General features: G+C 42.3%; 1 protein-coding gene across 3 annotated transcripts in view; it reads left to right on the top strand.

Annotated features, from left to right (window-relative positions):
- The window catches only part of LOC124595381 (septin-2), a 307,956-nt gene that overhangs the window by 146,228 nt on the left and 134,972 nt on the right, over window positions 1-26,756 (top strand). The window lies entirely within an intron of this gene.

The following is a 26,756-nucleotide window of genomic DNA, read 5'->3' as shown; positions in this document are numbered from 1 at the left end:
TCAAAGGAGTTCTATGTCTTCCTGCATATTGTCGCACGTAACGTTGTAGAATGCAAGTTTCCGTTGTTGCGGTGGACTGCTATTTGGCGGTACATTCATCAGCGTTTTTCCGACACATATCTGATCGACTTGTGGGAGGAAGTATCCAACCAATCAGCGGCGCCATACCATAGGACCGGCGGACTTGATCGTCAGCCGCGCCTCGATTGTTTACAGACTGCACATGCGGGCATTCCCGTTATCGCGCGTACTTTACCAGTTATCTTAAGTGTTTTTACCACGCCCCCATTAAGCTGGCGTGTTCCCGGCGTGGAAGACGTCCGCCCGATTCGGAACGAAACATGACGCGCCTACACCTTGGACTCGGCCCGCCTGTCATCACCTTGCGGAGTTTCCAGGTTCCGGATGGGTGAACTAAAAAATGGTTCAAATGGCTCTAAGCCCTATGGGATGTAACATCTGAGGTCATCAGTCCCCTAGCCTTACAACTACCTAAACCCAACTAACCTAAGGACATCACACACATCCATGCAGGATTCGAACCTGCGACCGTAGTAGCAGCGCGGTTCCGGACTGAAGCGCCTAGAACCGCTCGGCCACAGCGGCCGACGGATGGGTGAACTAGTTTATATTTTTATCCACTGTATGTATGTGCAAAAAATTAAGAAATAAATGTAAATGTCATGTGACTAGGGCCTCCCGTCGGGTAGACCGTTCGCCGGTTGCAAGTCTTTTGATTTGACGCCACTTCGGCGACTTGCGCGTCGATGGGGATGAAATGATGATGATTAGGACAACACAACACTCCGTCCCTGAGCGGAGAAAATCTCCGACCCAGCCGGGAATCGAACCCGGGCCCTTAGGATTGACTTTGTCGCGCTGACCCCTCAGCTACCGGGGGCGGACAAGAAATAAATAAGTAAAATAAAAAAAGAGCAATGTGAGGGTACAGCACAGCGATTGGAGGGGGGAGGCATCGTGGCCAAGCCTCGGAATTCGACCAGTGCCCACCTTGTCTCCTCCTACCTGAACTGACTGTGGCACTAATAAAAAAAAATAAAGATTAAAAAAGATGGTAGAGCACTTGCCTGCGAAAGATAATGGTCCTGGGTTCGAAGTGCGGTCCGGCACGAAGTTTTAATCTGCCACGAGGTTTAATACCAGAGGACACTCCACTGCAAAGTGAAGATTCATTCTGAACGCAGTGGTCAAGACTGTAAATTTCGTGGCACAATTTGACAGCATTCGTGCCTTCAGTTATGTCATTCAGGTAAGTGCCCTCCCTGTTCTGACTACTGCAGCTACGTTTTCTTCGGTAACTACTGTCGGCTATCATCCACCTCTCTCTTCATCGTTGAACGCTGTTTCATCCAACTTAGCTACTAAAACGAAATGATTTGGAGTGGCGTTTTCCAGAGCAACACTTTTCGAGTTAGTTAACTGTCACTTCTGTGTAAAAATCAACCCAAGTAGTGATATTTCAGCAGGATTACGTCTGTTAAATTTATGTCCCTTGTAGGAGCTTAGAGTACTTTCTTCAACTGTAACTAACTGGTTCCAATGCACTGGACCTCTGATAGGCTATTTGTCATTAAATGCATCTAAAAATATTTGTCTGTCACAGCAGAAACGCCCACGTCTCCACTGCCCTCGCCTTGAACATCCCGTGAATAGGGCGGCTCTGGTTATCACGCATTAAGCGGCTGCAGCGGGGCGGAGCGAGTGACAGACACCCTGCGTGCGCATAAGTTTAAAAGTACGTTCAGGAAGTCATAATGCGTACGATTATAATTATGATCCAAATTTTTGCGCTGTACCGATTTCTGCGTCAATTACATGCGTTTTTCTTCTTAAAATATGACGTGGAGTTGGTGATCTTTCATTGTAGGAACAAGCACGATTAGGATATAAATCGCAAACTTGGTGATCATTAGTACAATAAAAGTGAATAGGTACCGTGAAATTCATAAAATTTTTCCTTGCGAATAAAAAAATTAACTAATTTTGGAGTCAGCCATTAGCCTCATGAGTAAGTAGCAGCGTGATCAGTCGGGTCAGCAGCTATCTGAACCATAGGACGTGATTGTTGGTATCTGCATTGTGCTGCAGCTCAGCTAAAGTTGTTGCAGGTCCTTCTTGTATCTAAGTAGGTATTTAAAAGAGATAATGTTGCTGAAGTGACTGATGCTTCATGAATGAAAAACCAAGAAGGTTTTCTCAAGATGAGGACGGCTCTAGTCACGTCACCGCTGTGACACGGATGTGAAATCACTTCAGTCACAGCGACTTGCCAGATTGCAGCTGCCTGCCCTGCTTGCTTCAAAGTGGATTTTTTCTTCCATTAAAAAGTTCCGTTAGAATCAAATTGTTGTTGATGTCCTGTAAACAATTTTCATCGATTCATTATTCAATTACCCTTGCTCATTGACATATGTAAGTAATTAACAGTGTTTTTAGTATAATTAAAGTATTGCGACAGTCATAATTTCAATTAATTGAAGTGATTTTAACGATAAGATGTAAGAGTTCGATTTTACATATTACCTGAAATATTTATGAAGAAATTAATTCTCAGTTGTGTCTTGATGAAGGTATAAATCAATTGCCTACAAACGCTGGAAAAGCATTTAAATGGTCAAAAGTACGAAAATCAAGAAGTGTTATCTGTAGTTTTCAAATAGGTCACCGAGATATGTTTCCATAATATATTATCGTTGCTGGGGAGGCTTATGTGACTCAGTAGTACAGATAGCTGCACCGCTGGTGCAACCAAAATAGACGGAGATCTGTTGAAAGGTCACACAAAACATGTGGTTCCTGAAGAGGGGCACCAGCCTTTTCAGTACTTGCCGGTCTGGATGATTGATCTGGTCTTGTAACATCAACCAAAACGGCCTTGCTGTGCTGCTACTGCTAACGGCTAAAAACAAGGGAAAACTAAAGCCATAAAATTTCCGAACACATGCAGCTCTGCTGTATGGTTAAATTATGATGGCCGGGGACTACTCAGGAGGGTGTCGTCATTAGGAGAAACAAAACTGGCGCTCTGCGGATTGGAGCGTGGAATGTTAGATCCTGGAATGTTAGATCACTTAATCGGGTAGATAGGCTACAAGACTTAAAAAGAGGAATGGGTAGGTTGAAGCTAGATCTAGTGGGAATTAGTAAAGTGCGCTGGCAGGAGGAACAGGACTTCTAGTCAGGTGAATACATGGCTATAAATACAAAATCAAATAGAGATAATGCAGGAGTAGGTTTAACAACGAATAATATGAATACGGATAAGCTACTATGAACAGCATTGTGAACGCTTTATTGTGCCCAAGATAGACAGGAAGCCCACACCCACCACAGTAAAATTTAATAGTGATGGGGGACTGGAATTTGATTGTAGAAAAAGGAAGAGAAGGAAAATTAGTAGGTGAATATGGACTGGGGGGGAGAGGGATGGGGAGGGAAGGAATGGAAGAGGAATTTTGCGTGGAGCATAATTGAATCATCGCTAATACTTAGTTTACGAGTCATGGAAGAAGGCTGTAAACGTGGAAGAGGCCTGGAGACACCGGAAGGTCTCAGACTGATTGTATACTAGTAAGATAGAGATTCTGGAACCAGATTTTTAATTGTAAGACATTTTCAGTGGCATATTTGGTCTGTGACCACAATTTATTGGTTATAATCTGTAGATTAAAACTGAAGAGATTGCAAAGAGGTAGGAAACTAAGGAGATGGGACCTGGATAAGTTGAAAGAACCAGAGATTGATGAGAGTTTCAGAGGGAGCTTTGGGCGACGGTTGACAAAAACGGGGGAAATGATTACAGTAGAAAACGAATTGGTAGCTTTAAGAGATGTAGCAGCAAAGGCAGCAGAGGATCAAACAAGTAAAAGGACAAGGCCTAGTAGAAATCCTTGGATGACACAGGAGATATGAATTTAACTAATGAAAGGTGAAAATACAAAAATGCAGCAAACGAAGCAGGTGGCAGGGAATACAAACGATTAAAAAATGAGATTGACAGGAAGTGCGAGATGGCTAAGCAAGAATGGCTAGAGGACAGATATAATAATTTACAAGCGGATATCACTAGAGAAAAGATAAATATCGCCTACAAGAGAATTAAAGAGGCCTTTGGAGAGAAAAGAAGCAGCTGTATGAATATTAAGAGCTCATATGGAAAGCTGGTCCTAAGCAAAGAAGGGAAAGCTGAGAGATGGAAGGAATATGTAGAGGGTCTACGTAAGGAAGAAGTACGTGAGGACAATGTTACAGAAATAGTAAAGGACGTAGATGAAGAGGGGATGGGAGATATGATACTGCGAGGAGAATCTGACAGAGCGCTGAAAGACTTAAGTCGAAACAAGGCTCCGGGAGCAGACGACAGTCCGTCAGACTGCGCTGGATGAGCCAACCGTAACAAAACTTTTCAATCCGGTGTGAAAGATGCATGAGACAGGTGAAATACCCTCAGTCTTCAAGAAGATTATAAGAATCCCAATTCCAAAGAAAACAAGAGTTGATAGGAGTGAATATTATCGAATTATCAGTTGTGGCTGCAAAATAACACAAAAAACTGATAGAAGCCCGACCAAAGGGAAGATCAGTTTGGTCCGTGGAGAAATGTAATACAAATGTGGAAGAAAGTTAAGAATGAAGTGTAAAACATTTTCTGATCAATATATTATGTCTACATTTTTCCATTGGAAATCATTCATGGTTTGTATGCACCAATTCGAGACTGACTGTAGTTGTTAATCGGGCTAAATGTGTTTCGTCGCCATATTACTCTTTTTGGGATGACTATTAGTATCACCTGAAGAGCGGGAATTTGGGAGTGCCCCACTATTCATTTAACAACTTATGGCCAACCATCTGAAAGCACCGTTAGGCTGGATATCGTGTCACTGTGTAATTTGATCTGTGCTCTTAAAGAAGATATCGTAATTCCTCTCCTCAAGCAAAACCTGCACACCACTTAAGCGCTGTTCTTAGTATATGGAGTTAAGCATGATTCCCGCAGCCACAAATGACCTAATGTCTGTGACACACATTTCTACGCACTGCTGTTGGCAGCTTATGTTAAAGGCAGTCGAGTGTTCGTTTTTGGGCGAACGGTTAGGGTTAGTTTATGCCCTGGAACTGTCATGAGTAGGTAGGCCTGCGGCTTTGGCGAGCTTTGTCGCCGGGTCAATACAGCAGCTGTGAATTTAGCATGAGCTGAGGGGGGGCACCCTCGCCTAGCGAAGGTATTGACGGTTCCTCTGGTTGAAGGAGTAGCTGCTGACCACACAATGGTAACTAATTCTCCTTGCCGACGTCACAATAACCGCTGATTCTAACATCGACGAGAAACCAAGCAGAACGGCATATCCCAGAAAGAGCTACTTGTTTTGAAAGTTATCTTGCAGGTTACTTAAGGTACAGTGGCCATTCTTCTAATGTCTGTGTAGTTACAAAGTTATTAAAGTCTCTTTCAAGCGGCAGAAACGTCTGCAGTATGTGTTGCGCAACGGAAACGGACGTCCATGCTGCGTGTAAACGATGCAAGTTATTTTGCGTAATCAAAATTTACAATACAGCTTGCTCAACGAAATCTAAACTTTTTAAAAGACATAGTAGCAGCGTGAAAAGTGCTGTCATGAGATAGATCGAGAATTCTGCACGCCGACGTAAATTTAGACATTAAAATGTGAGTGTGTGCGTGTTAGGGGGGAGGGGTGAGAGGGGGTGGGGGACATTGCCTCAAATCAACCCCAGAGCCTGTCTGATCTCTTTCTTAGTTGTTTGAGACGGACACACACACACACGCACGCACGCACGCACGCACGCACGCGCGCGCACACACACACAATTAGGTGGAAAACCTGATGTGGATGTGTACTGTGGCAGTTTTCAGTTTAATATAATGTTATGGATGTATTTAATTAAGTACCTTTATTTGCAACAGACTGGGCCATTAGACTCCTTCTGTTGTTCCTCTCTATCCCTTTTTCATCAGATATCAATAAGGAATTGATAACATATCTGTGTATCGCGACCATTGGCGAGTTGGGGCTGCTCTGAGTGTGGGCACCGACAGATTCCAGTTTTAGAAACGAAACCTGGTATTCAATATCGTGCACGACTGGCCGCCTTTGTATTCCACTTACCGTTCAATAATTTATTAATTTATGACTGAAACATTCTGTAAAATATGAATTAAAAGCTTAGTAATGAGATCTTGTGTCGATGTCCTGTTCAGATCATCTGAAATATGTAAACTACTGTTAACAAAGTGTTACATCCATGTGTAAACGCAACTATCAGCGCGATGTGCTAATGAAATGAGCTGTGAGTGATTTTCACTATCAAAAGGAATAATGCATCGAGTGGACAGTGTGAACAGAAATGTCATTGCACGAAATTGTTATTTTCGTTATAAAAGTAGACTACTTAATTGAGTTAACTTGACTAGCTTTGTCAAGAAATGGATTCATAGATTCTGATGAGTTCCCTAATCGTTATGGCGAGTGCCGGAATGGTTCTTTCAAAAACACAAGGGCTATTTCCTTTCCCGAACCGATTTGTGCTATGGCTGTCATGCTCTCGTCGTAGACGAGACGCTAAACCCTAAATTCCTTCATTCTGTATATTTTTAGAGGCAAGAAAGCCATTTTTACTCAACCTACTTTAGTGTGTTGAAGCATGTATACAACGAAGACAGAGCTTCCATGACACTTCATGATGGCAGGAGGAAACTCTGAACTGAAAGAGGAGTCGGGCAAGGAGATTCCATACCAACTAGAGCTATTCTAAAAGCCATAGATGCAGTTTTCAGCTAGTTCAGCTAGGAAATGAAGAAATAATTTGTGTTAGTGGAATACGTCTGAATTGCCATTTGCTTCTTGTGCAAGTCGTCTTCGACAATGAATGATGGAAGTTAATACTGCAAGTTTAGAAATAGACCGGAAAATTATCTGTAGTAAGACTAAAATAATGGTTAATCAATATATCGAAATGAGAGTTATACAGATCAACAGTGAAGTGACTGATGAACTTAACCTGTTTTTTATTCAGGCCATCTGAAGAAAATGACTGGACATATGCAAAAAATAGATTAACAAATAAGAGTATAAATGTCTTGAAGAATTTAGTTTACCACAAATAGGATTATCAAAACGAAGAATCAGATGTGTATGGACAAAGTTGGCGATCCGAAAGTACTGTCAGTCTGCCCTTGTAGCAGTGAGACATGAATTTTCAACGCGAATCCCATTCAAAAACCGATAGTTGTCAGCGACAAAATTTAGAGAGATAGAGAGATCTGTGTTGGGAATTACTGTCCAGGATGGTGGCGATGGGGGAGAGAGAGAGAGAGAGAGAGAGAGAGAGAGAGAGAGAGAGAGAGAGAGAGAGAGAGAGAGAGAGAGAGAGAAAGGGGGGGGGGGAGAGAGTTGAAAACAATCAAAGAAATCAGGAAAGAGACTGAAGCGGAAGACATAATCATTACTAGAATTGACATGCAATAGAAGCAGACAAGACTTGTAACCTGCCAAATTGATGGTAGACAGACCAAGGAAGTTATTTGCTGGACTACAAGCGGTAAGAAGAAACCTAATCGACACCTAGTGAAAAATGGGTAATTGGCATTAAAATATATCCGCAAACAATATGGCTGCGTGCTCCTGAAGACCGTATTGCATGGAGAATTCTTGAAGGAGCCTTTATCCAGTTGCTGCTGCTGCTGCTGCTGCTGCTGCTGCGCTGTTTCTCTAGTATGACAACGTACGTTCTACGTGTTATACAAATGCAAACAATAAAACAGCGGTGTAAGAAACGGAGTTCACAGCTGGTATCGTGTCTATCTATGTAAACATATGCATTTGCACAGGTAAAATCTCCAGTCTGTCGATGTTAAGAGACTACTTACACCACGCTTGTCCGCCCTATTCTGGAGTATTGCTGTGCGGTGTGGGAACTACATCAGGTGGGGCTGACGGATGACATCAAAAAAGTACAAAGAAGGGCAGCTCGTTTTGTATTATCGCGAAATAGGGGAGATAGTGTGACAGACATGATACGTGAATTGGAGTGAATCATTAAAACAAAGGCGTTTTTCGTTGCGACGGGATCTTCTCATGAAATTTCAATCACCAGTTTTGTCCTCCGATTGCGAAAACATTCTGTTGGCACCCATCTACATAGAGAGAAATGATCATCACGAAAAAATAAGAGAAATCAGGGCTCGCACAGAAAAATTTAAGTGCTCTTTTTCCCTCGTGCCGTTCGCGAGTGGAACGGTAGAGAGACAGCTTGAAGGTGGTTCACTGAACTCTTTGCCAGGCACTTTATTGTGAAAAGCAGAGTAATCACGTAGCTGTAGATGTTTACGGAAGGTGCTATTGTCGCTTTGTGTGAGTCAAGAGGTTTCCAAATGCACAGGTTTCCCGTTACAAGACAGGTACAGGTAAGCGCCGGAATAACGCATGAGCGCGGAAGAGAACCCGTTTAATATGATGAAATATAATGAAATGCATATTTATTCTCAAAAGTAGGTAATGTAACACTGTAACGAAGGACAGAAAACCTATTACATTGACACGAAACACCGCCCACTGTGCATGGTACAGCGGCTTTCGGCATGTTAATACGACCTCATGTAAAAAGCCTGAATAGCCACCTTTTGCAGTGCGGATTGCAGGAAGGTTCTGGAAGGTACCGACAGGAATTGGGAGTAATGTCGACTGAAGAGGCGTGGCCAGCTGCGCTAGATTTCTCGGTTGAGGATCCATGGAGCAAACAGTCCGATTGAGATGGTCCCAGAGATTCTCGACTAGGTTTAAATACGGATAGTTCCGTGGGCAGAGTAGTACAGTAACCTCATCTTGGTGCTCTTTGAACCACGGACGTACACTGCTAGCTGTGACACATTGCAGTCGCCTGCTGATAGATGCCAACGTGCGAAGGGAAAACATATTGTTTGTAGGTGTGGACATAGTCCCCCTGGCTAGATACATACTTGCGTTGATCCATTTTACCTTCCAGAATGACGAGATCACCCGGGGAATGCCACGAAAACATTCATGACACCATAACGCTCTCCCCTCCTGCCTGGACCCTTCTGACGAAGTTAAAGGGCCGTACATCTGTACGAGTAGCATTCATACGAAAAGGCCACCTGTCGCCACTCAGTGGACGCCCAGTTGGAGTATTGGAGTGCGAATTCCAGTCTTCGTCGCTGATGAACAGCAGTCAGCATGGATGCATGAACCAGGCACTTGCTGCAAGACCGTATACGCAGCAACATAAGCTGAACCGTCGTTGAGGAGACGCTTTTGATAGGCCCTCGAGTCACATGGGCCGTTAGTTGCTCAACAATTGCACTTCAGTTCGCCTGTACACATCTCCGCAGCTGTGGTTCACCCCTGACGTCTATGGCTGGTGCTGATACACGGCTGCCTCGACGCTGGTTTTGTATTGTGCCATTTTGCCTTTCAAACTTAGTCGTTACGGAAATGCTTCCATCCTTGGCCAGAAGACAATGATCTTGCCTTTTTGGACGTCAGATACATCGCTCTGTACTCAACACACTTTATATACCCTCCGCTGTTACTGCTGCTACCTGTTGATCTGTGAGTGGTTATTGGAGATAAACATCTAACATAGTGTGACTGGACCGTGGTATGTTCAAATTTAGGTGTTCAGAATCTTACCTGACCCTGCATCGCTTCATCAAAAACTATGAATATTTGCACAAAAAGTACCTTTCTGGTGCCAGGAAAGTGACTTATACGACAGCTTTATTTCCTACAGAAAGAGGGTCAGTTTATAAAACTGATGAAGCAGTCCCACTCTCCCTGTCCATTGCCTCCAGCATATGTTTTCAAAGAAGCCCTTATCACCAGGGCAAGATGACTAGGAGAGGAAAAATGGTAGCACTTTGTCCTGCTCTAAGAGTCGACGGATTCAAATTGTGTTGTGTCCTCATCATAGTAATACCTCTGGTCTGCACGACACATGTGTAATAAGACTTACGCCGTGATTTCGCGGCACTCTTAAGGTCCCGCCCCGATCAATAGATGACGCCAGAGCTGCAGCTTCTTGCTGCAGTAAGAGGTCACAGGAGCCAACTGCCAGCGCCACCAGTGCCGACGATCCATCGAGCAACGGTGACTGGGCGGTCTGGCAAGGAGGAGCGGAACAGGGAGCGATGGCGGAGGAAGGCCTGTGGCGGCTGGAGGCTGAGCGGCGCCCCCTGCACAAAGTGCTGACCGGTCAGTGTCGTCCACGTGCCTGAGGGGATTGAAAAAGCAGTGATTGCGCCTCGTGCTGTGCCCCGCACGCTGGACTACCTAAGTGGAACACTCATGCGTGACACCTCCCTGCTTTGTTGTTTAGACAGTGAATTGCTTGAACATCTCACCTGCAATGTAATATATCTTAATTCACGAGTGTTGTTTCCTGTTCAAATTGCCGAGCACTTTGCTTTCATTTTTGTCTTTATTTTAAAAGATTTCAAAAAGTTCGAAATAGAGCTCAATTATTCCATGGATTTACTTTGTCATGTTTGTATGAGGTGTGATCCAATTGTACTTTTGAGTTGTAGAAACTTATTGTCCAGTCACAGAAATCTTTTACCCAGTTTATTTTAGAATTTAACTAAAAGGGAGCCAGTTAAGGTTTTTGTTTCTGCTGTGCTTATTTTGTTACAAATCCTTTTGCAATTGTTTTTCTTGATATCTGGTGATTGTGACTCAGTAGAAAATTTGTGATAATAAATTGTGTGAATGTTTGACTATATTTGCGTCCACACAACTCCCAGTCGCTTCCGCTCCTCAGCCTATTACTGCTCTCTAAGGCACCGCATCAGTTTACTTAACTGCGAAGTCGAGCATCGAAAAAAAATGCCGGCTTCCATGAAATTAACTTCTTTGCCAATTCTAATAATCAGTGTGCGTCGCACAAGTTGAAAGTTTATTACGTTATGAGAATTGGCAGTTTGTTGCCACAGTAAACCATGGTAAACACTTTTCCTGATTATATGTGTAAATTAGACGCTCTGGATTCCAAAGTTTATATTGTTGTCAACTAGTTAGCCCGCGTGAGCAAGACTTCGGCGTAGAGCATTGGCTGAAGTAGACGTGTGCGATGCTGTGGAGGCGTGATTTGGGAATGCTGTTGCAGCAATTTGGTATATATGCCGCTTGCGCTAGCTTTGCAGAAAGTGGGCTGTCATCTTTTAATGAATCTTTCCAGTTTTGGTTTGTACATTTCGTAAACCGCACTGTTTGACTATTTGGCACTGTTGTTTGAAGTAGCGCTGAACATGCATATAGCGTGCTCAGGAAACCACCGCACCACACTTTACTCTTCTTTCTTTCAAACCACCGTATAAAAATTTGTGTAAAAAATTGTTTATGGAAATTGTATATAGTGTTAGATTTGTGAACTTAAGTTTTTCCACATTTCAACTATTTGCTAGTAACAATGTCTCATGATAAAGTTACGTTCATATCTTCAAATTTCTGCTGATGAATACAAAACTGAAGTGCAATTAGTTTTCAAATTATTCGACATTGGGCCTCCACATCCCAAATGCTGTTTAAGAAATTTTGAAAAATAGCAATTCGGACTCGCATTTCAGCACGCGAGATCCGAGTGTTACTTCCATTGCACTCGGATTGTATTTTAGTACTATCAAAAGCAGAGAGATTTTTTTCTGTCGATTCTAGAGAAATGCAAAGCTGGTTTATATGTAGTCGCGTAGTTAAGCCAAGTGTTAATTAGCCAGAACTAAACATTGTTTTGTGTACTTAGGGAACAGTGATTGTCCAAATTATATTCAGAGAAACAATGATTGCCTTGAAAAACATTGTGATATTATTTAGTTTTGTGGTTGTGTTTCGAATTGAAGGTTCAAGTATTGAGATTATGTATAAGGTTTATACAAAAATATAGTTATCACATGTGGTAGGTCAGATGCGTTTCGCTCATTAGGACTGCACATAGTGTATATAATAATGCACGTTCCAATTCATGGTTTCATGCAACCACAAGCACTAGCACCAAAGTTACACCGAATATCACAGTTGATATTTACACTATATAAAATTCGCTTCTGAAAAGGTAAAAAGTAAATGAATGGGGGAAATGGCAATGGGCAATAAAAGTTGTCGCACGACACCAATTAGCCCAAAACGGCAATTGTGAGGTGTGTATGTGTGTTATCGGTTAGTTTCAGCATTTTGATGGTAGGCTGCTTTCCCAGTGTGGGTGAATGGAATAACATACATCGCCGTACATGGATCACGAAAATTAGTGTCTCTATTGTTATTAGTGTAAGAATAATTCTCATTTCCGCGAACAACTTCAGTTGTTCAAACAAGGATGTTGTTTCAAAATACTAATAGCTCTTTGGAAGGTTTGGTTTTGATTATTACTACATGATACAAAAAAGTTGGAACCTCTGGTTCGGTGATGCAGCCAAACATGATAGACAAAAGGGGATACGAATGACAGAAGTACATATGCAACAGTACGCTGAAAATGATTATCACTTACGTAGCGATTTCATGGTTAATTTGCCTGGGAAGAGTGGCTTTGTTGTAATAATAATAATAATAATAATAATAATAATAATAATAATAATAATAATAGTTGGTGTGTGTGTGTGTGTGTGTGTGTGTGTGTGCGTGTGCGTGTCAGTGATGGTCTGTCTCCAATCCTCTTTAACTGCGTACTAGAGAAAATAGTAAGAGAATGGAAACAAAAACTAAAAGAAGAGAAGCTATCACCAATCAGACTGGGAACTAAAAACAAAGATACTGAAATTCACTGTTTAGCATTTGCGGATGATTTTGCCATTCTTTCTGAAAACCTAACAAATGCTGGAATACAAATCAATCTCTTAGAAGAAATAGCCAACAAAGCAAGTTTAAGAAAATCTGTAGAAAAACAAAATTTATGGCAAATATAAGAAATGCTCCGGAATCCCTAGCAACAGATATTGGCCAGATAAAGAGGGTGAATAAATTTAAATATTTGGGAGAAACTATCCAAGAAAATGGCATAGAAAAATTCGCTATAGAAGAAAGAGTACATAAAATGGAGAGAGGTTATGGGATAACTAGGAATGTCTACAACAAAATGTCTGTCTAAAAATTTCAAGATACTGCAACACAGTAGTAAAACCAGAATGTCTTCATGCAAGTGAACGTTTAGTGCTGAAGTGCAAATTACACAAACTTGAAGTCCTAGAAAGAAAAATCATTTAAAAAATACTTGGACCCCAAAAAATACAGAGGTATGGAAATTAAGAAGCAATGAAGAAGTTTATCGCAACATAGAAAACATAAATGAAATACTACGAAAGAGGCGACTGCTATTTTTTGGACACTTATACAGGATAAACAGCAACAGGTTAACTAAACATTTTTTTAAATATCTTTGGGACAAGAAGTCAACAATAGCCTGGATTCAAGAAGTTAGGAAAAGTTTGTAAAGAAACAGCATAAGTGAAAAAGATGCAACAGAAAGAGAGAGTTTCAAGAGGACAGTGTTAAAAATGGAAGGATTCCAAGGCAGGAGGGAGAAGAAGAAGACAGGGTCGAAATGGTCCGAGGAGAGAAAAAGGATACAAAGTGAAAAGCTGAAAGAATACTGGAGGAAAAAGAAAGAACAACAAAGAAGGAAGCATTGAAATTGGTGCTTGGTCCTTAGATGACCCAAACGAAGAAAGAATAATTCCATTATTAAGATACTGTGTGGTACTAATACCATTTTCTGACACGCAATGTGGCTAAAAGTCTGCATTTCTCACATATCTAAACGGTTAAATAAGCAGCAGGTTGTGTCGATTTTATCTTTGAACTGTTCCATAATTACCTGATTTGGTTCGAAGACCAGAAAAAAACAAGGATATACCACCACCATCTAAGATCGTCCTACTGAGGTGTTCGATCGGAACTTTCTACAATATCCAATCTTAGGTCACCGAGCCATTCGAGAATCGCCGTGTGAACGCGCTCATCCTAGCACCATCTGCGATTGCTTCGAATCACTTCCTCGGTAGCCTGGACATAGTTGACTGTGGTCCATGTCGATGGCCTCCCTTCCCGATCAGCCTCACCCACGTCGTTTTATCCTTGGCTAAATTGTAGGCACCGTTCCACTGTGGCACCTGTTATCTCTACGGCAGCAGAACTGTCTCTACACAAACTCTAAACATATACTCTGTTCTGACTACGTGACGCTTTTGTTGCGCAACAGACTTAGCGGTAAGCCCACACTTACGGAGACAAATGTTACGTACACACTTGTGGAGACAAGTGTACCGTAGCTCTTGAAGTCCCATTGTATAAAACTATGCGGAGACTGTCACAAGGGCAACATAACAGAATTTACTAAATCTTTTTGCTTTAGCTTTTGACGCATTTGTTCTCGTGGTGCACATGCAAGGCTTAAAAATGACCCATATGGTCGGAAATTGGGTGAAATGTCAATAATTTAAAGTTTTAAAATTGTAATTTTTGACTAAGTTTGTACTTCCGACGAAACAGTGGCTTTAATACTTGGAAAATATAACTTAGTGGATTTGAGTATGGATCGTTAGACGGTGCATCGCATGATTCGTATCAGAATGTGATGAGGAAAAACCAAAAATACGAGTACAAATCACTCAGTAAGTCACTAAAAGTTGTTCGTGTCGAAAATGTAGTATTTATCGGCTATATTGAGAAATCAGGCATGAGTAACGGTGTATAAGCAGGAAGGGAGCTTTGCCTGATATGTGTTTTTTTTTTTTTTACGGGAAAGCAAGATAAATTAAGATACAAATCGCCCGAAAAACAGATTTCGACTCCAGGAAAGCTTTGTTCAGAAGCTTTGTTGCACTAGATACGTAAAAAAGTACCCTACTGGCAAGGTGCAGTGCGGGTGCGACGGTGAGGGGGTGCAGTGTCGGGCCGACACGTTGAGTCACGCCGGGCCGGCTCTCCCATGTTCGCTGCGGGTTTCCTACTCGCTACTCTTGAGTCATCGTCAGCACGAATAGCGACAGGTGAAACTGCCGGCAAAACCACTCGCTGCTTTGCTGTCACAGAACAGAAATCAAAGAGGTTTTGTGGACCGCAAGCAGGCTGTGCTCTTATTAGGTCTGGCGTTTCTGAAGCTATCGGTCTTTTAAAAGTCGCTCTTATTTTTGGGATACTCCGTGAACTATAGTTAGATTTTCAGTTTGTACTAATGCTTTTTGTGCGTGTGCGGGAGGCGGAGGGTGGAGGAATCTCATTAACATCGTCGTCTATGGGGCGTCCGCCCATACCAGCCGTCCATATAAAGTCTGTATAAATGCAGGGCAGTACCTGATTTTGGACAGTAATAATTACGAAACATGGGACGTGCCGGCAAGACAATGTGTGTTGTTTGAATGCGCGTGGCCTAGAGTTTCATAAAATCGCCGTTAGATGTCAGTAAAAACGTCTTCCCAATTTGCAGGCAGTCAAAAGTAATATGGCGTCCGCTCAACAGAAGGCGTTTTGTATGCTGCTGTTTGCCAAGAGCTAGTGAATGATTTCGGTTCAGCGTGCTTTTCGTTGGTGTTCTGACTTTGATCTGCCCGCACCTGAAACATTTGGTCTATGGTACTGAGCGCGAAAGACACTCACCTAAAGTGAACGTTTTTTGTGCCATTTCTCGTGAAAAAGAGCACGATCCCTTCTTTTTTGAGTAAAACACAGCTATTGGAATGAGATATCTCCAAATGCTCCAAAGCTGGCATTTTCCAGAACTTGAGGAGGAGGACTCCGATGACTTCATTTTCCAACAGGATGAAGTTCCACCACACCGACACAACGAACATCGTTTTCTCAATGATACTGCTCATCGCTAGATAGGGCGCACGGGGCCCTGAGACACAGCACTGCATGCTTGACCTTCAGTATAGCTAGACATCACTCCATGCTATTTTTTCTTATCAGGATATGTGAAAGAAAGTGTGTTCATCTACACGTTACCTAGTGACATAGAAGAACAAATAACAACCGCCGTAACTGTAAAGTTTATGACGAATTTAGCTCTCGTCTAGATGTAGTTCATGTTGCTGCTTATGGTGGACATACAGAGCATTTGTAATTACATAGCTGCCCGCATCTCGTGGTCGTGCGGTAGCGTTCTCGCTTCCCACGCCCGGGTTCCCGGGTTCGATTCCCGGCGGGGTCAGGGATTTTCTCTGCCTCGTGATGGCTGGGTGTTGTGTGCTGTCCTTAGGTTAGTTAGGTTTAAGTAGTTCTAAGTTCTAGGGGACTTATGACCACAGCAGTTGAGTCCCATAGTGCTCAGAGCCATTTGAACCATTTTTTGAATTACATAGCTAAAACTTTGATTTTTGTGAGTATTTGCAATGTATCCCATGTTTGTGGTATGTTTTTATCAATAAATATGGAGTTTTGAAATCAGGTAATTATTTTTAAAAACCATGTATTTGTTTCATACGAATGTTGCTGACTCTTTCTGCGGCAAATCTATACATGTAGGTGGTACATGACTTGTCGAAGTTAACTTATTAATGGAGATTAAGAACCGGTTTGTGCAGTTGTTGTTTCTTTACTTGAGATATCATAAATGTGCAGTGCTAAAACGAGACAAATGGAAGGAATGTCCAAAATAAGAAATTTCTCTCATGTGACTAGAAGTCACAGCTAAATTAGACGGGCGCTAAAGACTACACTGTTGAGCGCCCATAACACCATATCCAACCATCCATCCAAATTAGAGAAACTTCAAACACCTAGATGAGTTAAAAAATGTGCGCAGGACATTTAACTACGAGGCAGAGTCAATTATTATCCGCAATTTATTTATATTTTTGTTCATTTTGGTAGTACTGCCGTTTTACGTTGATGACCCATGCTTTATTTGTTTAATATCTTTGCTATTTTCAAGCTGCTAGGTTAGTTTCGTTATCACTGCCGTGCTGTTAATCCTGGCTGCTCCGCTGTCTATTTGCCCCAAAGAAGAGCAGCGTTCAGTGATCCATTTTTTGTGGTCGAAGGCGTATCAGGGGCCGAAATTCATCGAAGACTTTCGGCACAGTACGGGAACAGTGTTTTGCCACAACGGAGTGTCTACGAATAGATTGAAAAATTCCGAAATGGTCGCAGAAGAGTTACGCACGATGTAGGAGCCGGACGACCGTTTACCGCCACAAATGAAGAAACCATTGAGCGTTCACACGAAATGATTCTCTTAGAAAGACGATTAACTGTTGACGAAGTAGCACATTGTCCACTAATTAGGCACGGTTCTGCCTACGAAATGATCCACAGCAGACTTGGGTTTCATAAATGTTGTGCAAGATGGGTCCCAAAACAACTCAGTTGCATAAACAAACGCGCTTGGATATCTGCAAAAAAAACGTTGGATCGCTATGGCAACGAAGGGGACAACTTCTTAGACAGGATCATTGCTGGTGACGAAACATGGATCCATCATTACGAGCCGGAGAGTAAATGGCAGAGTATGGAATGGAAGCATCCAAATTCGCCGTGCAAGAAAAAGTTCAAGGCCCAACGGTCCGCAGGAAAACTGATGCTTACGGTTTTTTGGGACGCACAAGGTCCAGTACTGGAACATTATGGGGAAAGAGGCACAATAGACAGTGTACGTTACAGTGAGATGCTTACTGCCAGGCTAAAGCCTACAATTGGAAGCAAACGCCGAGGGTTGCTGTCAGAAGGTAGTGTGTTGTTGCACGACAATGCCCGTCCGCATACTGCTGCCCACACTGCTGAAACGCACCAGAAACTCAAATTTGAAGTACTGCATCATCCTCCATATAGTCCCGATGTTGCCCCTTCTGACTATCACTTGTTTGGTCCACACAAACAGGCATTAAGGGGCCGTCGATTTGGCTCGGACGAAGCAGTGAGAGAAGCGGTCCATTCTTGGCTCGCAGCTCAATCTAGAACCTTCTTTTATGAGGGCATCAGGAAGCTTGTACAACGATGGACCAGGTGCGTTGAAACGTAAGGAGATGTTCTTGTAAGTTCCCTATTTGATTACAATAAAATTTTATAACTTCTTTGCGGATAATAATTGACTTACCCTCGTATAATAAGCAGTGCTCTCTACCACTGTATCACGTCACAATGCTAGACTAGAAGTATCCCTTAACTCCCGAAAGTTAAGAGCCAGTTCGTTGCATCTACTTCGATAGCACCACCTACAAATATTTTTTGTATCGGTCGTGCACATAGTTTTTTGCTGTTAACAAGTCAGCACGAAATGGTGTAACGCTTTGAATTGGTATGATACCTAATCAAATGCGTCAGACTAATCCCTAGATTACTGTCAGAGAGGAGCCTTATATTCCCAATTACAGATCCAAACTAACGCTGCAAAACAATTACAGTGTTGTGTAATTCGCACATGGCACTCACTATAGTCAAGGAGAGAAAGAGAGCGGAAAATAAAAAAAAGCCTGTGGACAAAAACTATCTTGTGTTTATATGCTTGCGACATGCCACCTTAATTTTACTAGAGTTTGGACAGTTATGCTGAACGAGCATCGTTTATCTCGCACTGAAGTCCTTCCCCTACAATGTGCTGTATGAAGTAAGACATTTTCTGGCAACTCTGTTTGGTGACTTTAGGAGAAGATCGTTCGACGTGGTCTGCATAACAGTTGTAACGTCTCCATCTTATCAGTGGCGTACAGATCCTGATAATTGGATAAGAAATTAATAGTGTAATAAATATCTGTAAAATAAGCAAAAAATTAGCAGATCAATATTCAGAGTTTGGGAGGGTTTGCATCACATCCATTTATGGACGTCGTGCAAAAGTCTGTAAATTGAGATAGAGTCGGACAGTATGAGGACCTTAGAAACCCAAACGGACTGTGATCTATACTGGATGAAATGGCATCGAGAAACTTAGACAAACTTTGATTTACACTTTATTTGACAGTGCTTAGGCGCTATTACCACTACCCGTGCAAACGTTCTTTTAATTGAAGCCCATGAACTGTAGTTATATATTACGAGTTGATTGCTGCTGGTGGATGAATTTCTACTTAAAAGAAGGTCAAATAATTTTTTGCGTTCCAGACTGGAAGCCCTCTATTTAATTTACCAAATTGAAAAGAAGTGAATATCCCTGACAAGTAAAAGGCATTGTAGCCACGCGGGATTACCCGAGTGGTCTAGGGCGCTGCAGTCATGGACCGTGCGGCTGGTCCCGGCGGAGATTCGAGTCCTCCCTCGGGCATGGGTGTGTGTGTTTGTCCTTAGGATAATTTAGGTTAAGTAGTGTGTAAGCTTAGGGACTGATGACCTTAGCAGTTAAGTCCCATAAGATTTCACACACATTTGAACATTTTTTGAAATGCATTGTAAATGCAGCTGTGCAGTTCTGATTTCAAAGGGCAAGATGTGTACGTATTGATTTTGATGCCGCTATCAACCTTTATTTAGATGTTAAGATCCATGCAAAAGACGGAGTTTTTTTGTGTCTATAACATCGACAAAGTGGGGGAAACCATGAACTACGAATCATAATTCGTAAGGGACAGGTATTTCCAGTTAAGAATCATCTTTTCATTTCATTGTGTGGGTGGTTACTGAATAGAGATCTTGAAGAGCAAGTAAAGCGTGTACGAAACCTCTTTCCCCGATTTCAAAATTTATTTTTGACTGAGAGTTGAAACCAGTGTGAATGGCAGTTCAACTAAAGAACTTTAAAAAACATGAAAATGCATGAATGTGTCTCCAAGTTTTGCGAATATTTTCGGTCACCTGTAAGCAGCCGTTTCTAGCTGTTTTGCTTTGTTGATGTAGTGGGTTCAGGTTTTGCTTATTACCGTCGTTGTATCTTTCTTATACGGAGGACTGCGGCTACTCGTCGCCACCGATTTCGCCCAGATTTATGGTAGAGGCGGGGTTCGGCCAGAAATAAAAGGGACAAGTGGGAGCTCCAGATGGCAAAGCGTATACTAAAAAAGAACAGCATTTTTCGCGCCTGCCGGGGGAGATATTAGCGATTTATGTTCGCGTAGTTTTCAGGCAGCAGTTGGCACAGCGGAAAGAGTACCGAACGGTAATCCGAGGATCGAGGGGTCCAGTCCCTATACGGAAACTTTTTCTGTTTTTGCATCACTTACAATGAAAAGGAACTGTATTTATTAATATTTTCATAATAAGCATTATAAGGAAAGAATAACAAAATCTATGATTGCAAATCATGCCATTTATGGCATGCCATTTATGTTTGTTATGTTCCTGTTAAACAATCTTTGGTATTGTTGTGGCATAGTCTTTGCTTCTGCACAGTCTGATACATTCTTAGTTGAAGTGTCGTAGGGGATGGTGTTATTCAGTAGTACTTTCTTGATTGATTGTTTCTATTAGATGAAGAAAGATTTAATTTAAAGGACAGCAAGGATGAATACGATTTATATACTGGAAGGCGAAAAGAATGCAAATTTTGATTAATGACATTATTTGTGAAGAGTAGTAGTTTCAGGTAAGGCTGGAGCACTACGCAGATGGGAATGACTGTCAGCTAGCTAACTTGCTCTGAGCTCAGAGAAAGACTACGCCACTTCCCTGAGCCATACATTAAGATGTCAACTGATTAAGCTGTTTGGGTTTATAGAAACACTCTGTTAACATTGTACACATTTTAAATTATTGTTCACTTTAAGTATAGTACTGTTCGGACCAACGTTATATGCGAGGATCACGAGAAATTTTACTGTTTGAATATAAACTTCATTTAAAATCGTTGTCGTGGAATGTCTTTTCATAGGAATAGTTACTCTCCCTATCCCACTGTGCACCATGTGGTAAGCAACAGGTTGAACATTGTTTGTAAATTTTACTTAAAAATAGAAATCTTGCTTATCCGCTTCCTGCTTGCTGTTTGTTGTTTTGCTTTCGAGAAATCTGCAACAATGTTGTGAAGACGCGAGATAAGCAGGAATTTTGATTAGGGCCAGATAATTGTTTCACTCCAGTTGCGCTTTTAATACAACAAGTTACTGTTTAATGTAACCAGTTACAGTTCAGTTCAAATTAGGTTCTGTTCAGTCAAAGGTTAGCATACAAGTTTAAGTTGGATAACAGTTTGTGAGTAAGTAGTTTTGGTAATACGTAGACGTTTTATAGAGTGGGAGGCATAAGTTGGGCTAAATTTAATATAGAAACATATAGTGGGGAGGATACAAATTTCCAACAAAGGATTGTACTTACCAGCGTCCAAGAGCACTCAGCAAATATTATCTCATGACGGGATTGTAATTAAGGTGTATAGGATTTTTATTCGTTGGTTCCATTTTTTAAAAATTTACTGGCATTTGAAAAGTTCCCATGCAGCCACCTCAGTAGTGCAATGTCCGTTATGAAGATGCGAGCGCCGGCCGAAGTGGACGTGCGGTTAAAGGCGCTGCAGTCTGGAACCGCAAGACCGCTACTGTTGCAGGTTCGAATCCTGCCTCGGGCATGGATGTTTGTGATGTCCTTAGGTTAGTTAGGTTTAACTAGTTCTAAGTTCTAGGGGACTAATGACCTCAGCAGTTGAGTCCCATAGTGCTCAGAGCCATTTGAACCATTTTGAAGATGCGAGCGCAGGGACAACACAACACCCTGTCCCCGAGCGGAGAAAATGTGCTGTTTATACTACCAGGAATCGAACCCAAGCCCTTTCACATACAAGGGAAACTCACCATCGCCGCCACCCCCCACTCCCTCCCCCGCAGTTTTAGGGGTATAGAGGTAAGATGGCCCAGTGGATAGACCGTCAAAAACCGAACGCAGATCAAGGGATGAAAAAAAGGGAGAAAGTGTACTGAACTGAGAAAAAAGAGCAAAACAGAAACAGTGAACGGTCCGGGTACAATACATGCAGATTTGAGCGTAGGCGAACAGCAGCGGCGTCCGGTCACTGAAATGTTTGTTCTCTTTCTGTAGTCTTGGTAGTTGTCATACCGTACATTGGTTATAGAATATGAGTCATGTTGTAAGGATACGTTGTCGTCGCAAGTAAGTGTGATGTCAACTGATTAAGCGGGCCGAAAACCACATAGACGTCTTACAGAAACGATAGCAACAAATAAACCGGTATGAACTACGTCACTAAAAACGAATTCATAAGTTAAAACATACGGAACGGAACTTCAAAAACGTTAAAAACATACGTTACGTTTTGATAGTGCACAGAGAAAGTGTGTGATTGTGAAACTGTTTCGGCCATTTGTTGCAGTTTATGTGACAAACTATTATGTTTTCATCATTTTAGTGGGAGTGATCACATTCACATTCATACGAACACCAAAATCGGGCAAGGAGGCATATTTCACTCACTTACCAGGTGTCCAAACTAGGTGAGTCGGTAAGATTTTCCTGTCATATGACACACGTATTGTCACCTATGCCGTGTATGACACACCAGACATGTTTTCCGGTGGAGGATTCGGTTGACTTGTCGCCTTATCTTCAAACATTTGCGGTTCCCATTCGAAATCCACTTTCTTTCGGCTGCTAATAAAAAATGGTTCAAATGGCTCTGAGCACTATGGGACTCACCATCTGAGGTCATCAGTCCCCTAGACTTAGAACTACTTAAACTTAAGGACATCAGACACATCCATGCCCGAGGCAGGATTCGAACCTGCGACCGTAGCAGCAGCGCGGTTCCGGACTGGACTGCCTAGAACCGCCACGGCCACCACGGCCGGCGGGCTGCTAATAGAGTATTTGTGGAGTATCATCTGTCATTATAGGTCTCTTCGTTACATCTCGTTGCTAATGGACGTTACACCACTACGCAGACAAAAGTTTGAATACAGCAAACAGCGTAAATAATAATAATAATGGCACGAGGGAGGTTTGAACACGGCTCGCCCGCTTGGAAGACCGACACTGTTACCGCTTTTTTTTATCTAATTTTGTTCGTAATTGATCGTTACATTTGTACGGGACCGACGTCCTATGACGCTTCTTAGGGTTCAGCGTTGATCCATTAACTCGGTTTTTTGTTACAGAGGGCAGCTAACCCTTTTTTATTTTTTTTAATCTCATTTTCTTCGATATTGTTCGTTGCATTTGTTCGGTGCGGATGTCCCATGGCATGCGTTCAAGTTCAGTGTTGAGCCGTTGACTCAGTTTTTTATTACAGAGGGCAGCTAATCCTCTGGCCGAACACGCTGAGCTACCGTGCCCGCTGCAATTAACCACGACGCCGATCCTCATTCAGTTTGCTCTGTTTTGTACTTTTTGTCCTTGGACCGTTCACTGTTTCTATTTTCCTTTTTTTTTTCACAGTTCGGTACACCTTTTTCCCGTTTTCAAGCTTGATCTGTGTTCGGTTTTTTATAGGCTATCCACTGGGCCCTCTTAGCACAAAATCGGAGGGGGGTACGATGGGGAGTTTCCCTTGTTAGCAATGTGTCGCGCTGACACCGCAGCTGCGGAGGCGGCTGCAAACGAACATTAGGTTTCCGGCGCAGGTAAAATCGACCGTTGGCGACAACGCTAGGTACAGCAACGGAGCATATTCGCTTGCTAGCTGAGAAACGGGAATTTTTCGAGAATATTGCGAGAATAGAGTCAGAATATTGTTTTTCTGCAGAAAGTTTAAAATAACCATATAAATGTAATAGTGCGACTAGATGCCAAGAAAATATCGTCGTCCTCTGTTTTTACGGTGAATATTATCGCAATACATGTAAATCATGAACTGTAAAATAATAAAGGTATCTAATGTTATATACGAAATTTTCGTGTACGCCTTACAATCCCTTCTCGGAAATTTATTTGCAGCCTCAAATTTTCCTTCGGCTTCCCTTTTCATGCCTTTTATGAAAATATTAATAATTGCAATATACTGAGCTCTGTTGCAGTTTATTGGATTGTAAGTAACGTAAAACTGAGAATAAAAAATAGAGATTTCCGTGTAGGTATACGGAACACACGACCCTCGGATTAGTGTTCTGTACTCTTTACTCTGCAGCATCCGCTGCCTGGAAACTACATTAACATAAATGTCTCAAGCCTCGCCCGACCCACGCCAAAATGTTATTTTTTCTACGCATTTGGCCATGTGGACCTCCCGCTTGTCATTTTCATTTCTGGTCAGCCCCAGCATAGACGATAAATTTGGACGAATCCGGTGATGGCGAGTAGGCCCGGTCACCTTTTTAGTTCTCTTATGAGGTGTAAACAAAAATATGTATACAAAATTTTAGAAAAGAAAAATGTTCTATATCGCGTGGCGGCATGATAGAATCCACAAACAGCTCAGAAACTAACGCGTAGTACCACGATGCATGGCGCGCGCGATAAACAGTGTCAACCTAACCGGAGGGGAGTGTGTCTAAAGCACGTTCTGGAACAAACACGGAAGTAAGACAGCGCGAAAGAATTCAGGACACAATTGCAAGCGAGCCCAGGCCGAGCAAACAAGAATCCGAGGTAGGCTAGTACGCGACTGACTCGTTAAGTCCACCTGGCTGAACCAGGGAAGTTACGACGCCGATGCACTGCCCAAAGTATGCGGCAGTCAATCCGCTTCCGGTGGACCGGTGAAGTGGCGAACAACTCAGACTCGAACCTCGAATAACTGCTCGTCAGACAAGCATGAGTCTGAAAGTTTCTTCGCGTGACAAATGTCGCAGACACCGTTTCCCTGCAATGAGGTCATCAGGGTTCTGACGCTGGTGATGTCAGAGACGGTGTTCAAACTCCCGTGTGACAAATATTGTTTGAGATGTTGCTGAAAAGTTATTCGTTTACATTAAATCACGACTGGCATTTGCCTGCTAATAATTGACTAACGCGTCGAAAACAACAAGATGTATCAACGGGAAAGGCCAACCATCTCTTCTGCTTTGTCAATGAGTACCTCCTACGCCAAATGCCTTCCCCGCAAATATAAAAAGAAATCCATAGGACAACATTTCCAGCAACGTGTGTAAAACAGTATTTATGACACCACAGTTTGAACACGGTCTCTGAACAACGTGCTTGTGATATTTTTGTCGTATAAAAAAGTTTCTTTTTGTGTCCTCCAAGTACGATTATCGGGCGATTGTATACATAATTTTTTACATCCTGTATAATTTGACAATCAGTTTTCTCGTAATTTTTATCAAACCACAGCCTTTTGCACACTGAGCAGTCGCATCTAAATTCGTTATAGATGAATGTAGGTTCGACGCACGTATTACCACAAATCCATTTGCCTTCCGTGATTTGTCTCTTATTGATCGTGGATGTTTTTCTTTTATTTGTCGTGGATGTTTTTCCATTGTCGCTTAAAATCTCGCATGTTCCACGTGTCAGTGTGACTTCAGTTAAAGTCCAGATTGTTTCGTTTGGAGTTGATAGCAGGGGTGTAGTCTGTTCAAAATTCTTCCTTTTACGATAACCTTGCCACTCCTCAGATGACACTGCAAACTATTTTGCTGTAACTTGAACTGTACACACGTGACTGGTATCTTGTTCATCTTTATTGTATTCGTTAGAAGTCTTTATATTGTATTAAATATGATACGGTATTTAAACACTAAAATACCACATTTAAAGTGCCTGCTGGATCATTTGTAGCTAATACTAATTCTCTATCTTCCTTAGTTCCATTTTTAACCACTGTCTCGGCAAACTCCACTTGACTTGTATTACTTTCATTATCTATATGCTTTGGTTCTACTGACTGACGTACATTCACGTTCCCTCTGTAGTTAACTTGACACTTCTTCACCATCTCCTGTCTACCATCTTGAATATTCGTTATCAAAACAGTTGTTTCCTCCTTAAGATCCCTTCAAACACAGTCACCAGCTTTAGCTCATGTTCTTGTGCTCAGTACTGCTGATACTTGATCATGGGCCCTGGGCTCAACTCCCACATGGCTTGGAGATTTTCTCCACGCGCGCGCGCGCGCGCGCGCGCGCGCGCGCGCGCGTGTGTGTGTGTGTGTGTGTGTGTGTGTGTGTGTGTATGTGTGTGTGTGCGCGCGCGCTCTCTGTTCTTCTCATTATTTCGTCATCACCGACGAGAAATTGTGTCAAAGAAAAGAACTTGCACCATGCATCTGAACTCCCCAGAAGGGGACTCCTGGGTAACGTGAAGCCATTGGTGTCAGAGGACGCGGATTTTTCGTACAGCGTCCTTTCGGTTTATGCAGTAAGCAGAGGTGGTGTCACATGCAAGTGAGAGCTACGGCATGACCCTGCAGTTAGACTTTTTGGTAATGTACAGTAGAATTTAGAGGAATGGTGTTCCAGCTAGGGGAAGCTGTTGACAGAGTAGAACTGCCGCGAGCATATTAGACAACCCAGTTGAACCGTCTGGAATTGCAAGGCTTGATTCATTATTTGGAGCATTAACGTGAAATAATGTACTGGAATTGTACTGTTTCGTCTCGTCAGTGAAGAGGTCATTGGAGACGAATCACTGAAATGGATTAGACAATGAATGTGGGAATAAATTCGTCGTTTATTCCTTAAAGGAGAAGTCATAGCATCCGCCTTAGATGCAGGAAACTGGAAAAACCTAACTCGGAATGACAGGTCAGAATTCAAGCCCCCACTCTTCCTGAGTGTATGTTCTGAGTCTTAACCAGTGCTCAGCTCACTCGGTAATTACCGGAGGTGCTCTAGGAATTTTACGATGTTCAGGAGACAGCCGGACGGTCTATTTAAAACCAGACTTCACCAGTGCACAACACGTGACGTAAGTTATGATTCATGGTGCTGCAGGCGTCACACGCGGGGGGTGGTC

The sequence above is a fragment of the Schistocerca americana genome, chromosome 1 (assembly GCF_021461395.2).
Source record: "Schistocerca americana isolate TAMUIC-IGC-003095 chromosome 1, iqSchAmer2.1, whole genome shotgun sequence".
Taxonomy (NCBI): Eukaryota; Metazoa; Arthropoda; class Insecta; order Orthoptera; family Acrididae; genus Schistocerca; species Schistocerca americana.
The sequence above is the reverse complement of the archived record's forward strand: the minus strand, read 5'-3'. Positions and strand labels throughout refer to the sequence as shown.